Source organism: Equus caballus, chromosome X (assembly GCF_041296265.1).
Source record: "Equus caballus isolate H_3958 breed thoroughbred chromosome X, TB-T2T, whole genome shotgun sequence".
In the NCBI taxonomy this organism is placed as follows: domain Eukaryota; kingdom Metazoa; phylum Chordata; class Mammalia; order Perissodactyla; family Equidae; genus Equus; species Equus caballus.
This window is the reverse complement of record NC_091715.1, coordinates 42390485-42405254: the sequence shown is the minus strand read 5'-3', so window position 1 is coordinate 42405254 and position 14770 is coordinate 42390485. Positions and strand designations below refer to the sequence as shown.

The 14770-nt window shown below is 37.8% G+C and overlaps 1 long non-coding RNA gene across 2 annotated transcripts in view; it reads right to left on the bottom strand.

The window, feature by feature from the left end:
* The window catches only part of LOC138921963 (uncharacterized), a 53343-nt gene that overhangs the window by 15550 nt on the left and 23023 nt on the right, over window positions 1–14770 (bottom strand). For both annotated transcript variants that reach the window (XR_011435016.1, XR_011435017.1), the window contains exons 2-4: window positions 7163–7265; window positions 5561–5708; window positions 671–850 (exon numbers count right to left, since the gene is read on the bottom strand). This is a non-coding gene — a long non-coding RNA (uncharacterized lncRNA). The remainder of the gene's footprint in view (window positions 1–670; window positions 851–5560; window positions 5709–7162; window positions 7266–14770) is intronic.

The window sequence follows — 14770 nt, the reverse complement described above, 5'->3', positions numbered from 1 at the left end:
TGCTGGAACTTTTTATAAGGAATCCCAGATTGAATTTTAAAGGCCTCTCAAGGCCAGGAAAGCCAAGCCAAGGGCTTGTCATCAGACCCCGCCTGCAATACCTTAGATTTGGGTGGATTCCTCTCTTCTTGAGGTCCCCCAAATAACCTGAGTTTCTTTGCACCTGCCAGGGAAGTGAGCTTCCATGCTCACCTGGTAAGCTTGCTGGGAATCCTGTAAGCAAGGTACCAGGCCAATATTTCCAAGTGGCTTCATTTGTCTCATAAAGTAAATCCTTGTCCCTCAAAGCTGTTTGGTCACATCCAAGTCTATGCACGTTTCTCTCAAATATGACATTCCAATCAAAGCTTTGGTAATATAAGCAATGTTTCTAATTGTGTCCTGTTATAAGGAGAATGGATTCTTATTGAACTTGTGGAAATAACTACATAACCATGAAAATAAGAATACTCACTCTCTAAGAGTTTCCAAATTCTGGAGGGATCAGGTAGGGAGAAAAAGATCAACGTTTCAATTCTGCTGACAAAACTATAATTTACCAAATTGCTACAAGTCATACTTAGCTTAAGATAAAAGAGAAAACGGTTTTCTTAAATCTGAAAATAACAAGACATTAAAAAATCAGCAATATTTTAAGTGAAAATTCATAAAAATTTATAATCATCCTCACCAGTTCATTCAGTCCCACGTAATCAACTCTTGATCTTGATCTTCTGTTAGCAGTTTCATGAAGTCATCAGTTTCTCCATTGCAGTTCAGTTATTTCTTACCCAGTTCAGTTTTATGATCTGAAAGTTTATCAGAAACCTGCATTCTCTAGTCAGTGTCAGAGTCCTTTCCATGAATTTCTCTGAAGACGAAACATATTTGCAAAAGCAAAGTAAAACAAAGCAGTCTGTAAATGACAAAAAAACTTAAAAATGGCAATTGATAAAGAAACTTGGTTATTTTTATGACATATAACATTTTAAGATAATAACTAGAATTATGACTGATAACCAGGACAGATCAGAATTTTAGGAATATTACATAATTTTTAGGATGCTTATATCAATAACATTTACCCACATGATATCACAGGTCCCTATGAAACAATTCTTAGTTATCCATTTAACTAAAGTGACAAGAGAAGATGTTAAAGGCAAACATACAGAGTTAAACAGTTAAAAAAAAATAATTTAGTTCTCTTAATAGAGAGACATCAGCGTTTTTGAGCATGGGAAATTGTTTTGACAAATCATAGAATTTCTGTCTTTTAGGTAGACTTAATCAAAAAGAAGGGAACCTTTTGTAATTTCCTTACCCAGAGCAGACTAAAGGCTTGAGAAAATTATCCTTTAAACAGAGAGAAAACCAAATTCTAATTTTGCACCAGCTTATTTCTGATATTAAAACTCATTTATGTAATGAAATTCATTTCAGTCTGAGCCAGCTTGACCGTGTATAAAACTCTTTTCTCAGACTTTTTTCCCCCATAAACCTTCTATAACCTATTTAACAGGCAAAAATATCTTTATTTCTTATACCTTCTTTACTGAAAACATACATCTTACTTTCCTTGAATACAAAGATGTTTTCCGTATTAATTTTTAGTAGCTTTAATCACACATTAGAATTTTTTAACCCTTAGAAACCTTAACTTTTAAGTAAAGACTATGACATAAGCAATTATGGACTGTCTTTTACATTAGCATTTTGTGGCTTGGCAAGTTTATAAATACTTTTTATCATTTCTAGAAACATGCTACTTCATAGTAAAACCCTTTAATAAAATACAAGACGTGTTTACTAATTGACCTAAACATCTTTTAGTTTCTCTGTAATAAGAAGCCAAAAGTAGATAAACCCATATTTAGTAATTACTATCTAATATTTTATCTTATTTGTAAGTGATCTAGATATTCAATCAATTTTCTATCATTTAATTTATCTGAGCAAAAGTTCAATTTTAAGTTACCAAAGAGATTTTGGAAGTTGTTTTAAATACACATGTCATAAAATACAATTATCGTTAAAAGTTTATCTATAAGCTCTTATCTCACTTACATCTTAATCATTTGCCCCCAAGAATTATGTTTAGATCACTCACGAAAACTTTATGAGACATTCGACAAAATAACTTATTCTTTTTGCCGACAAATTTTGTAATTGAGAAAACATGAGTTTGTTTGACTAGAAAACGCAGGCTGCATCTCTGTATCTTACCCAATGCTGATAACTCTGAGAACATGTCCATTTTAGTCATCACACAAATCAACTTAAATACGTTTTAACTTATCAGAGGTTATTTTATATCATGTTAACTTGAAAATCATTTGGGTTAGTTTCTATTAAATTTAGAAATAATTTATATAAGTACTTACTTTAAGCCAATTAAATAGAGTTCTTTTAGAAATTATACCATCCGGAGGTAAAATATCACACATTTATAACATGGACACACACACATAGAGATTCCACAGCTATTGTTTTAAAATTACCATCATGAATCAGGTGCAGTAAAATGAGGTTCACTAGTTATGAAAGAACAGTTGTATCCAAAGGTTGTTTTAGAAATTGGTAAGAGTTAAGCTCACCTGCTAAATCTTTTTACTAGTATTTGTAGAGATGACATTTAAGAATTTTTTTTTAATTTTCAAGTATTTCCTCTTCCTTTTTGTAAGACAACGATAGTTGCTTTAAGTTTCTCAAATACTTGGGTTGTAGCCTGAATGATATCAAAAGACAGATCTGCTCATTGAATTATCTTTTCTTGGATTTGTTTCTTTATATCAGGGAGATTTTTAATGTAAGAGGCAAATGAAAAGATTTTTATGTTCTAAAACTTCAGGACAATGTATCGCACCGTTAGAACGTCTGCACAAAACGTTTAACAAAGCCCCTCTTTCTAAGTGCACAATTTAACCCTAGACCAACTTTCCTTGGAGGGAGGGCTTTTATTATCTTTTTTACTAGCACCTGATATTAGCCTCTAGTTTTTATCTGATACTGTGTGGGCTCAGGGAACCCTATTGACTTCCCTTTAGTGTGTTTAATTAACACTGTCTGAAGGGCAGATTTATGTGCTGTCTTACAATATCAGGCAGGGAAACGTTCCCCAGTGAGACACAACGTCTATCTCTACAGTACAATCTATAATACAATCATGCAAAAGAGATGTAATCACTTCATATAGAGCCCATTTAAATATACCAATTTCCTACAAAATTTTATCTGAAGTCCATCAACTCTGATACCTCTAATCATAGCTTCTATTAGGACATCATCAACCAGTCTCGGTCTTATAATATTGGGTAAGGGAAGCATTCCCACACAAATATCCATTTTCAAAACACACGCAAGCCAAGTTGATAAAACCTCTTCACATAATATTAGCTCAAACATTCTAACCTTTATAATCCTATCAACCCTTACACTTTTACGTTTGTTTTCATTCTAGTTGCAGCCTGAGTCAGGGTCCCAACACTAGGTTTTGGTACCAACGCTTGTGGATTCCTGCATGAGGGAGACTTGGACATTTCCCTTCTCCATTTCCTGGTTATTCTTCCCATTTTACTCAGAAGGCTTTGAGTCCACAGCAAGAGGTCGAGCCAAGGGACCACGGCCCTTTTGTTAATCTTTAATTTGATTAACCATCCTAACTGTTGCACCAAGCGATTGTTGGTCAGGTTTCTCCTTTTGATTTCTGCCTTCTGGCTTTTTAAATAGAGCAGACTTGTTTGGGGCCCTTTAATCTTGGGGAGACTAGTAAGGGGTCCCTTCAGCCCACCCAACGTTAGGCAGTGATGTATTAAACCTTTGTCCTAACCCCATTAATGTCCATTTTATTTATCACATTTTTTAAAAATAACCATCTTAAGATTTCCGTCCTGCTGGGATGAGTCTCAAGACTCTTCCCTTTCTGATTCACCTTTGTCCCCCCCAACCTTTGTTTTGTAATTGGCACCTGAGCTAACATCTGTTGCCAATCTTTGTTTTGTTCTTCTTCTTCTCCCAAAAGCCCCTCAGTAATAGTTGTATATTCTAGTTGTAGGTCCTTCTGGTTGTGCTATGTGGGATGCCACAGCAGCATGGCTCGATGAGCAGTGCCATGTCCGTGCCCAGGATCCGAACCAGTGAAACCCTGGGCTGCCGAAGCACAGCACGCAAACTTAATCACTTGGCCACAGGGCCGGCCCCTGTTTCCCCTTTCGATATTTGCTTTATATACCTTATGTTCTAAAAAGTCCTTAATTTTTTTTTTTTACCCTGTAGAGAACAGTCCCTTGACTTTCCCTGGACTTCTTTTTCTTCTTTTGTTAATTAACTTAATGTTTTCATTAGCATCTGTAAGACCAGGAGAGGAAACTGAGACCCCAAATTTTATTAAGTTCTTGAGACTAGTCATTATTTCTTTGCATTGTCTTTTAAATTTGCTATTTTTATAGGTACCAATAAAGCATCTGTATTCGAGAGCTCTCTAAACATTTTTCCAATTTAGAAGTTTTTCCAATTTAAAAGATCCATTGTCTGGCCTTTGACGAGTAGGATCCTAATAGCAACTCAAACCAATCAGCCTTTTATGGCTTACCCATGGAGGCAAGAGGTGTCCCCAAATGAGAGTGCAAAGGAGGCAGCCCTCACAAGATCCAGAATGTTCACTCCCCAAAAAGTGTAAGAGAGCAAAGGCCTTCATTACACATGCAGAACGCACTAACCAACAATGAAGGTTGAGATGCCAAAGGCCCCTAATGGACTGAGATCCCTGATGACAAACTCCCCTGAGAGCTGATACAGCCAAAGAACATACACCTTGGAACCCTAGTCTCTGTGTGGCTGGCCGCCAAGATGCACACTGGTTTGTGCATCCTCCTGATGGTGAAGACCAGAAAGGTCACAAAGCCAAGCTCTCAAGACATAGAAGAAGACAAAAGAAAACAAACTTCATCTTCTATGCACATTAACAGCTTTAGGTAAGCCTTGAGTCTCTTGGAGCCAAACGAATACCTAGGAGGGAGGTTCTGCAGGGTTGGGGGTTGTATGTGTTTTAGAGTACTTCATTGCACGGAAATTTTCTTGACGTTGGCGGGGGTCCTCTGTCATCTACCCCATTCTGTGTCCAACTTATCCTATCATGGGAGTCTTCTTGAGATGGCAAGTGCCCTGATGGCTCTTAAGTGCCCAACCCATGCCCACCAATGTCATGGCCTCTTTGGCTTCCAAGATCCCCGTTAGCAACAGCTTTCACCTCATGCACATGTCAACTCACAGCAAAGTTTACTGTGGGACAAGCCCAGACAACAGGCTTATAGAGATGCCTGTGTCTTGCCCTATGGCTTCTCCTTTTTTGTGACAGTGACGCAAAGACAAGGAAAAATAGTGACCATCTCTGGGAGAAGGGTCAACAAACCAAGAGTACTCCAACAAAATTTCCCAGAGTTGCTGAGTCCAAGAAGCTAGCTTTGCCAATATTTTACCCTGCTAATCTAAATTTAGAAAAGGAAAAACAAATTCACCACTCTCACTTCCACTGAAAACTGAAGGCAGAGATTCGGGAGACTGACGTGGTAAGAACTCTTACCTGCTCCCAGCTCTCATCAGAAGTCTAGGATCTCTCAGCTGCAGGAGTCCAGGAGTGAGCAGCGTCTAGCCAGTGATGTTTTATCCAATCCTCATCACCAAAGTGTAGGGGAAGAAGAATTATCCCTCTGCCCTCTAGGTCCTTCTGGCTGGTGTCAGAATTAAATTGTCATGAGACAGAATAATGGGAGAAAAATCAATGAAAGTTTAATAACATGTATGCATGGGAGAAGCCCAGGAAAACTGTATAACTCCCCAAAATGGCGGAAGCCACTACCTTAAATACCATCTTCAGCTAAGGACAATGGAGGACATTGGCGGTACTAGTTTGAGATTTTGGAGGAAGGCAATTTACATGGAGGAAGGCAATTTACATGAAGATGGAAAAGCAAATGTTTGATGAGCAAATGTTGACCTCACCTTGCAAAGCCAATGAGAGATAGGGAGGACTGATTGAAAGGCCTTTGTTCTGTTCTTCCCTGTCTGTCATACCTAGTTTACATTATACTATAGTTATCTTATGGTATTATCTCCTTCCTGGAACAGGCTGTGTATGTTAAACTCTTTTAGGCAGTTGGGGGAAGGTCAGGGTTTCTTTCAGAGTCATTTGTTCTTAAAAATAATCAAGCCAAAGAGACACATTTTGGGGTGGCCAATTCTGATCCCTCACACATGTATTGCTCATGATCACAGCAGGTTTGCACACGAATTGAGTAGGGTAATAGGGTGAAAATTGCTCTCTGCTAAATCTTTGGGAAACAGTTAAAGAGAGAGGGCTATAGTCCCTGTTCACAAATGAAGAAATTAAGGCTAAAAGAGATTCAGTATCATGCTGAAAGTCATACACTGAGTAAGTGGTGGATCTGGGACAGTCTCCCAAGTCTCTCTGATACCAGCATTCATTTTCTTCCCCGTGTACTTCTCTGCCGTCCTAGAATGCACATTTTTGAAGAGTCACAGCTTTTTTAGAAAACGGTGTTATTTTTTTCAACTAGGTCTGGGAACCAAAATCCCTGAGGGAAGTACAAGAAGAGCTGAATACAATCATCTAATTCTTTTCGGAAATCACAAATTCCTAAGCCTTCTTAAATGGATTTAGAAGCTAGAAACAAAGATAGAAATATTCCAAATTTATTTACTGAAGACAGCCTAAACCCTGATTCCAAAACCTGTAAAAGCTAGTACATGCACACAAGCCCACAAGCACACAGACTTACACAAACATGCATGCATGCACTCGCATGCGTGCATGCACACACAGAAATAGGGATCTATCTCACTTAGGAGCATAGGTTTAATGTTTTTATCCATAAAGTTTGAGTATATAAGGTTCAACAGTATGTGGGAAATCTACTGCATCCTGGCAGGTTTTCTAGTCACGAGAGGCTGGTGTGATATTGAGAAATATTTTAGTAATTTAATAATCTATCATATCGATAGTCAAAGGAGAAATACCATGTCATTTGAAATGTTGAAAAAAGACTCAAGAAATTCAGCCCATCCCTGATAAACTCTGTGCAGTCTTCATTAGTTCTTGTCTACTTGATTTGCCTTCAGCTGAGAGAATTATGTTAATTATGTTAATTAGGTAACAATCCCTTACCTGAAACTCTTGGGACCGGATGTTTCAGAATTCATATACCACACTTCACTAAGAGCCATAGCAGGGTCTGGAGTAGCACCGTGAATCCAGTAAAACAATATTTCTGCAGGGAAACATAAACATTCATGCCAAGAAGGATAGATAAAGACAAAAGAGCCTCATGTCTGTTCAGGTCGTGTTTTACGGGCAAATGAGTCAGAGAATCAACTTTAGTTTTTATAGCCTTTGAGGCTTTAGGCTTACAATAAGGCACGTTCAGTCTGAAGTGTGTTTCTGTCAATTCTTCTCACATGGTATACATGTCTTCCCCGTCTATTTTTGTTAGATTTTCTTTAATTGAAGTACAGCACAGAAAGTGAAGAGTGCACAAACCATAAGAGACAACAACTTGATGACTTTTCACAAAGTGAACACATACCTGTAACCACCACCAAGACCAAGATCTGGAACATTACTGGAGCCTCAGAAACCCACGTTATGCCCCTGTCTAGGTGTTTCACGTGAAGGCTAACCACTATTCTGACCTACGTCAGCATAAGGGTTTCTTGTTTTTGTTTTTGTTGTTTTGCCTCTTCTTAAACTTTATATAAATAGAATTATCAGTCACGTATGTTTTTATGCCTGGCTTCTTTTGCTCAGTGTTCTGCTATTGATATCTGCCCATGTTGTTGCACGTAGGGGTATTTTCTTGTTTCATGTCTGTATCGTGTTCTATGATATGAATATATCACACTGTATTCATTCATTCAACTGTTGATAGATGTTCATATTGCTTGCAGTTGGTGACTACCATCAATAATGATGCTGTGAACGTTTTTATTTGTGTGTCTGGAGAACATGTTTGTATTGGTGTTGCGTATATAGTTGGATTGTGTCATCGCCAGAATTCTATGATGATGCCCAATGACCCATGTCCTTTTTTTTAATTGAGGAAACATTGTTTTAATAACATTATATAAATTTCAGATGTACGTTATTCTATTTTGACTTCTGTATAGACTACAACATGTTCACTACCGAAAGTCTAGATGCCATCCATCACCATACACGCGAGCCTTTTTACCCCTTTCCCCCTCTCCCCACCCCTCTTCCCCTCTGGTAACCACCAATCTGTTCTGTATATCTATGTGATTTTTTGATGGTTTGTGAATAAACATCCCGATTAAAAACTAGGAAGAAGATCTGAGTGGACATTTTGCCAAAGGAGATACACAGATGGCCAACAGACACATGAAAAGATGTTCAACATCATTTCAGAGAAGACTCAAATAAATAAAATTAGAAACGAAAGAGGAGACATTACAGCTGATACTACAGAAATACATAGGATCATAAGAGACTACTGTGAACAATTATATGCCAACAAATTAGATAACCTAGAAGAAATGGACAAATTCCTAGAAACACAAAACCTACCAAGACTTAATCCAAAAGAAATAGAAAATCAGAATAGATCGATAATGAGTAAAGAGATTGAATCCATAATCAAAAACCTCCCAACACAGAAAACCCCAGGATAAGACACCTTCACTAGGGAATTCTACCAAACACTTAAAGAAGAATTAACGCCAATCTTTCTCAAGCTCTTCCAAAAAATTGAAGAAGAGGGGACACTTCTAAACTCATTCTACAAAGCCAGCATTACCCTGATATCAAAGCCAGATAAGGACGGTACAAGGAAAGACATCCATCGACAAACATCCCTGATGAACATAGACGCAAAAATTCTCAACAAAATATTAGCAAACCAAAGTCTACAACACATTGAAAGGATTATACACATGGTTAAGTGGGATCTATTGCTTGGATGGAAGGGTAGTTCAACATACACAAATCGATAAATGTACTACACCTAATTAATAGAATGAAAGATAAAAATCACACAATCATCTCAATAAATGCAGAGAAAGCATTTCCCCAAACTCAACATCCTGTCGTGATAAAAAAAAAACCTCAACAGATTTCGTATATAAAGAACGTATCTCTACATAATAAAGGCCTTATATGACAAACCCAGAGCTAACATTATACTCAACGGTGAACAAGACAAAGATGCTCACTCTCACCACTCTTATTCAATATAGTCCTGGAAGTCCTAGCTAGAGCGATTAGGCAAGGTGAAGAACTAAAAGGCATTCAAATCAGAAATGAAGAAGTAAAATTCTCACTGTTTGCAAACGATACGATTTTGTATATAGAAAATCCCAAAGACACAACCAAAAATCTATTGGAACTAATCAGCAAATTAAGTAAACGTTCAGGATATAAAATCAACATACAGAAGTCAGTTGCATGTCTATATGCGAATAATGAAACATCTGAAAAAGAAATAAAGAAAACTATCCCTCTCACAGTATCATCAAAAACAATAAAATATTCAGGAATAAATTTAACCAAGGAAGTGTAAGATCTGTACATTGAAAAATACTAGACTTTGTTGAAAGAAATCAAAGAAGAAACAAACAAATGGGAAGACATCCAATGTCTATGGATAAAAAGCATTAATATCGTCAAAATGTCCATACTACCCAAAGCCATCTGTAGATTCAACACAGTCCCCAGCAAAATTCTAATGGCATTTCACAGATATAGAAAAAACAATCCTAAAATTTGTATGGAACCATGAAAGACCTGAATAGCCAAAGCAATCCTGAGAAAGAAGAACAAAGCTGAAGGCGTCACACTTCCTGATTTTAGACTATACACCAAAGCTATAGTAATTAAAACAGTATGGTCCTGGCATAAAAATAGACACACAGACCAATGGAACAGAACAGAGATACCAGAATTAAACCCCTGCATATACGGCCAACGAATATTCGACATGGGAGCTAAGAACATCCAATGGGGAAAGGATAGTCCCTTCAACAAATGGTGTTGGGAAAACTGGATAAACACATGCAGAAAAAAGGAAATTAGGCCCCTGTCGTATACCACTCACAAAAACTAAATCAGAATGGATCAAAGACTTAAGCATAAGACCTGATACCATAAGATTCCTAGAAGAAAACATAGGGAAGAAGCTCCTAGACCTTGGTCTTGGCAATGATTTCTTGGATAGGACACCCAATGCACAAGCAACAGAAGTGGAAATCAATAAGTGGGACTACATCAAACTAACAGGCTTCTGCACAGCAGAAGAAACAATCAACAAAATGAAAAGGCAACCAAAAGAACAGGAGAAAAATTTTTCAAACCATATATTGGAGAATATATATATATCCAAAATATATAAAGAACTCATACAGCTCAATAACGACAAGGAAAAAACAATCCAACTAACAAATGGGAAGGGGAACTGAATGCACATTTTTCCAAAGAAGACACCCAAATGGCCAACAGGTACATGAAAAGATGCTCAGCATCACTATTCATCAGGGAAATGCAAATCAAGGGATACCAAATAGCAAAAAAAATCTTGAAAAAGACGAACAAAGTTGGAAGACTCACACACCCCGATTTCAAACATATTACAAAGCTACATTAATCAAAAGAATGTGATACCGGCATGAAGACAAACATACAGACAATGGAACACAATGGAGAACCCAGAAATAAACCCTTGCATTTGTGGTCAAATGAGTTTTGGCAAGGGTGCCAATAATTGTCAATGGGAAAGGACAGTCAATTCGACAAATGGTACTGGGACAACTGGGTATCCATGTGCAAAAGAAGGAAGTTGAACTCTTTACCTCGCAACATACACAAAAATTAAGTCAAAACAAATCAAAGAACTAACCGTAAAAGCAAAAAGTGCAAAACTCTTAGAAGAAAACAGGGGGAAAGCTTCATGACATTGGATTTGGCCATAATTTCTTGGATATGCTTCCACTTCCCTTGTCTCACAGGGTGACATCAAAACAAAATACGCCAGATGCCAGGCATCATCAGTGGTATGGAACTCTGTTGCTTAGGAGCCATTTCCATACTGCAGCTAGGTATTAGGCCATTCTACAGCTTGAAAAGCACAGGCAACAAAAGTGAAAATAAAAGTAAAATGGACTACATCAAAATTAAAAATTCCTGAGCGTTAAGGGACACAATCAACAGAGTGAAAAAAGCAACCTACAGAATGGGAGACAATATTTGCAAATCATATATCTGATAAGGGGTTAATATCCTGAATACATAAAGAACCTGTACAATTCAATAACAAAAAACCTCCAAATAGTCCAATTTAAAAAATGAACAAAGGACTTGAAAAGACAAGTCTTCATAGATGATATATGTATGGGTCGCAAGCATATGAAAAGATGCTCAATATCACTAATCATTAGGGAAATGCAAATCAAAACCACAATGATATCACTTCACACCCATTAGCAGGGCTACTATTAAAAAAACCCCAGAAAATAACAAGTGCTGACAAAGATGTGGACAAACTGTAAATTTTGTGCACCGCTGGTGGGAATGCAAAATGGTGCAACTACTGTGGAAAACTGTAACTTGGTTCATTAGAAAATTAAAAATAGAATTACTATATAATCTTGCAAGTCCACTTCTGGGTAAATATTTGAAAGAATTGGAAGCAGGTGAAGACATATTTGTACACCCATGTTCATAGCAGCATTATTCACAATAGCCAGTAAGTGGAAGCAACCCAAGTGTCCATCGATGAACGAATGTAGAAAGAAATTGTGGTATGTACATACAATGGAATATTATTCAGACTTAAAAACGACAGAAATTCTGACTCATGCTACAACATGGATGAACTTGAAGACGTTATGCTAAGTGAAAGAAGGCAGTCCAAAAGGCAAATGCTATATAATTCCACTTATATGAGATGTCTAGGGTAGTCAAATTCATAAACAGAAAGTAGAATGTTGTTCGACAGCGGCTGCGGGGGAGGGGAAAATGGAGTGGTGGTGTTTAATGGGGATGGCGTTTCCAGTTTGTAAGATGAAAGAGTTCTGGAGTTTTGTTGCACAACAGTGTGAACATGCTTAATACTACTGTCCTGTACACTTAAACATGTTTAAGATGATAAATTTTATGTTGTATGTATTTTACCGGAATTAAATTCTTTTTAAAAAGCAACTCTTTATTGAAAAGCCATCATATGTCAGCCACCATGCTCTGTTCTTTAATGACATATTTTTAAAACAACTTCCATATGTGGGAAGTCCTATATTTATTCCCATTTGATGGACATTGAAATTGAGGTGCTAAGCAATTTTGTGCTTTGCACGATCTCATAACTAGTTGAGCTTGGCTTCAGAGTCAGACATCCTGGGTCTTAATTCTAGTTTTCCCATTGACTTGCTGTGTTGTTCGGGACAACTTAGTGAACCTGGAAACCTATGTTTCCTCATCTCTCAATAGGGCACGATAAGAGTGCATGCCATCTAGATTTTTGTAAGGGTCAAAACAGACAGTGCCCGTTAAGTGCTTCCAACAGTATCTGGCACGCAGTGAGTGCCCAATGAAGATGGATTTTGTATGGTTAGGGTTATTATCATGTACCCAGATGTTTCTGACCCCAATGGCTATACTCTTAACACTCTTTCTCAGGGCTGGATAATCATATCCTCAGATAAAGATCAAATCTGTATGAAGAACACTAGAATTCCAGCTATTCTGTCTGCACTGAGGGCAATTACTATTTCACACAGTTCCTTAGGAATAGCAAAGTGTACCTAAATTACAATTCCTTCCATTTATTGGCAGATGCTGTATACCTGGACTGTGCTAATCCCTAATGCTCAAATGACGTATGGTAGAAGTAGCAGCTAACATTTACCGAAGGCTTGCTGTCAAACGAGCTGACATATTTGGCCAGTAAGTAACAACGATGTGCCCAGGTAGACTCAGTTCATTACCTACATAGACAGGAAAAGTAATATCAACATGGTGTTAGCTCCCACTTCCCTTGTTCCACAGGGTGACATCAAAACAAAATAAGCCAGATGATAGGCTTCATCACTGGTATGGGACTCTGTTGCTCACGAGCCATTTCCAAATTGCAGCTAGACATTAGGCCATTCTATAAGCTTCAGCTGTACCCTAAGGTGAGGGAAGGAAGAAAGATGAAAAGTTCTGGAACCAGAGAGGTGATAAGAAACTGCCTATGGTGGCCTCTCTCAAAATAGGGAGATGGTGAGAAATGGTCTTGCAGCAGCTTCTCAGAACTCAGCCTGTCTTTCCACATTCCTGGAGGATAACAGGGCATTCTACTCAGCTGCAGATCAAACTGCGGTTGAAACTTACTTACATGGCCCATACACGAGCTTGTCAGTGTGCTTGGCACAGAGCAGTTCCCCTACATATACTGTGTGCCAGAAATAACCTGATGCTCATGAGAGCCATTAGAGGCATATTTTATCATCCCTAAATTGCAGATGAACAAACAGGCTAAGAAGAATAGAGAGTCTTGCCTTGAGTCTCAGATTAATACAAGGTAGGTGAAGATATACCTGACTCAAGGGCCCATGCCTTTTACCCTACACCAAACTGCCTTCAGTTTTACCAGTGCACAAGGTGGACGTGCACTGTCATTCCAACTGGACTAGAGGATCTTTGAATATAGAGAGTAAGATTTAACCTACTCTTACACTGCTGATGCCTAATTCAGTGCAAAGCAAAGTAGGTACTCAAGGAACAAGTGTTGACTCATTCACTGGGGATTCATTTTGTACTTAACACGTGGCCTACTTGATAGAGTGTAATTACTTCTAATGACAATTTGTTACACAATCTCTGTAACATAGATTTCTTTTTTTCTTAAATGGGGCAACAGGAGAATAATTGCGTGACCTGATAATGTTAATGGTATTCCTTGTTCGAGAGAGAGAGAAACAAAGAGAGAAATTCTTCCATTGTAAGCAAAGTAACATAGTAGTAAAGGATTTGGCTGTGAATTCAGAATATTATATAGGTTTTATTCCAGGTTCTGTGTTGGGGGGCTTTCTTTTTGCTAAATAACCTTGGATAATTTGCTTAGACTTCTTTATATCTATGATTCCTCATCTCTGAAATGTGAATAAGACCATTACTTACCTCTTGGATGTACTGTTTTGAGGATTACATTTTATATATATGTGTGTGTGTGTGTGTGTGTGTGTGTGTGTGTGTCTATATACATATACATATATACATATATATATATAATAGTATTCTTGGGCCCACAGGTTATTGTATCTCAAAATTGGTTTTCAAATCACCCAAAATTGCAGCAGCATCTTCAGAATTCCTGAGATGTGATTTCCAAATGTCTGTTTCCTCATGTCATCGTATTTGAGGCCTAAAGTCAACCTGAACTTAAGGGAAAGAGCTTATTTTTAAAACTCTGTGTTACGTCTGATACGGGCTGAATCTTGTCATCCCAAAATTTATATGTTGAAACCCTAGTACCTCAGAATGTGACTGCATTTGGAGATAGGGCCTTTAAAGGGATGATTAAGTTAAAATAAGGCCGTTAGCGTGGGCCCTAATCCAATCTGACTAGTGTCCTTATGAGAAGAAACAATTTGGACACACAGGGAGACACTAGGGGTGTGTGCGCGCACACGCACACACACACACACACACACACACAAACACACACAGAGGACAAACAACGTGAGAACACAGTGAGAAGGCAGCCACGTGCAAGCCAAGGAGAGATGC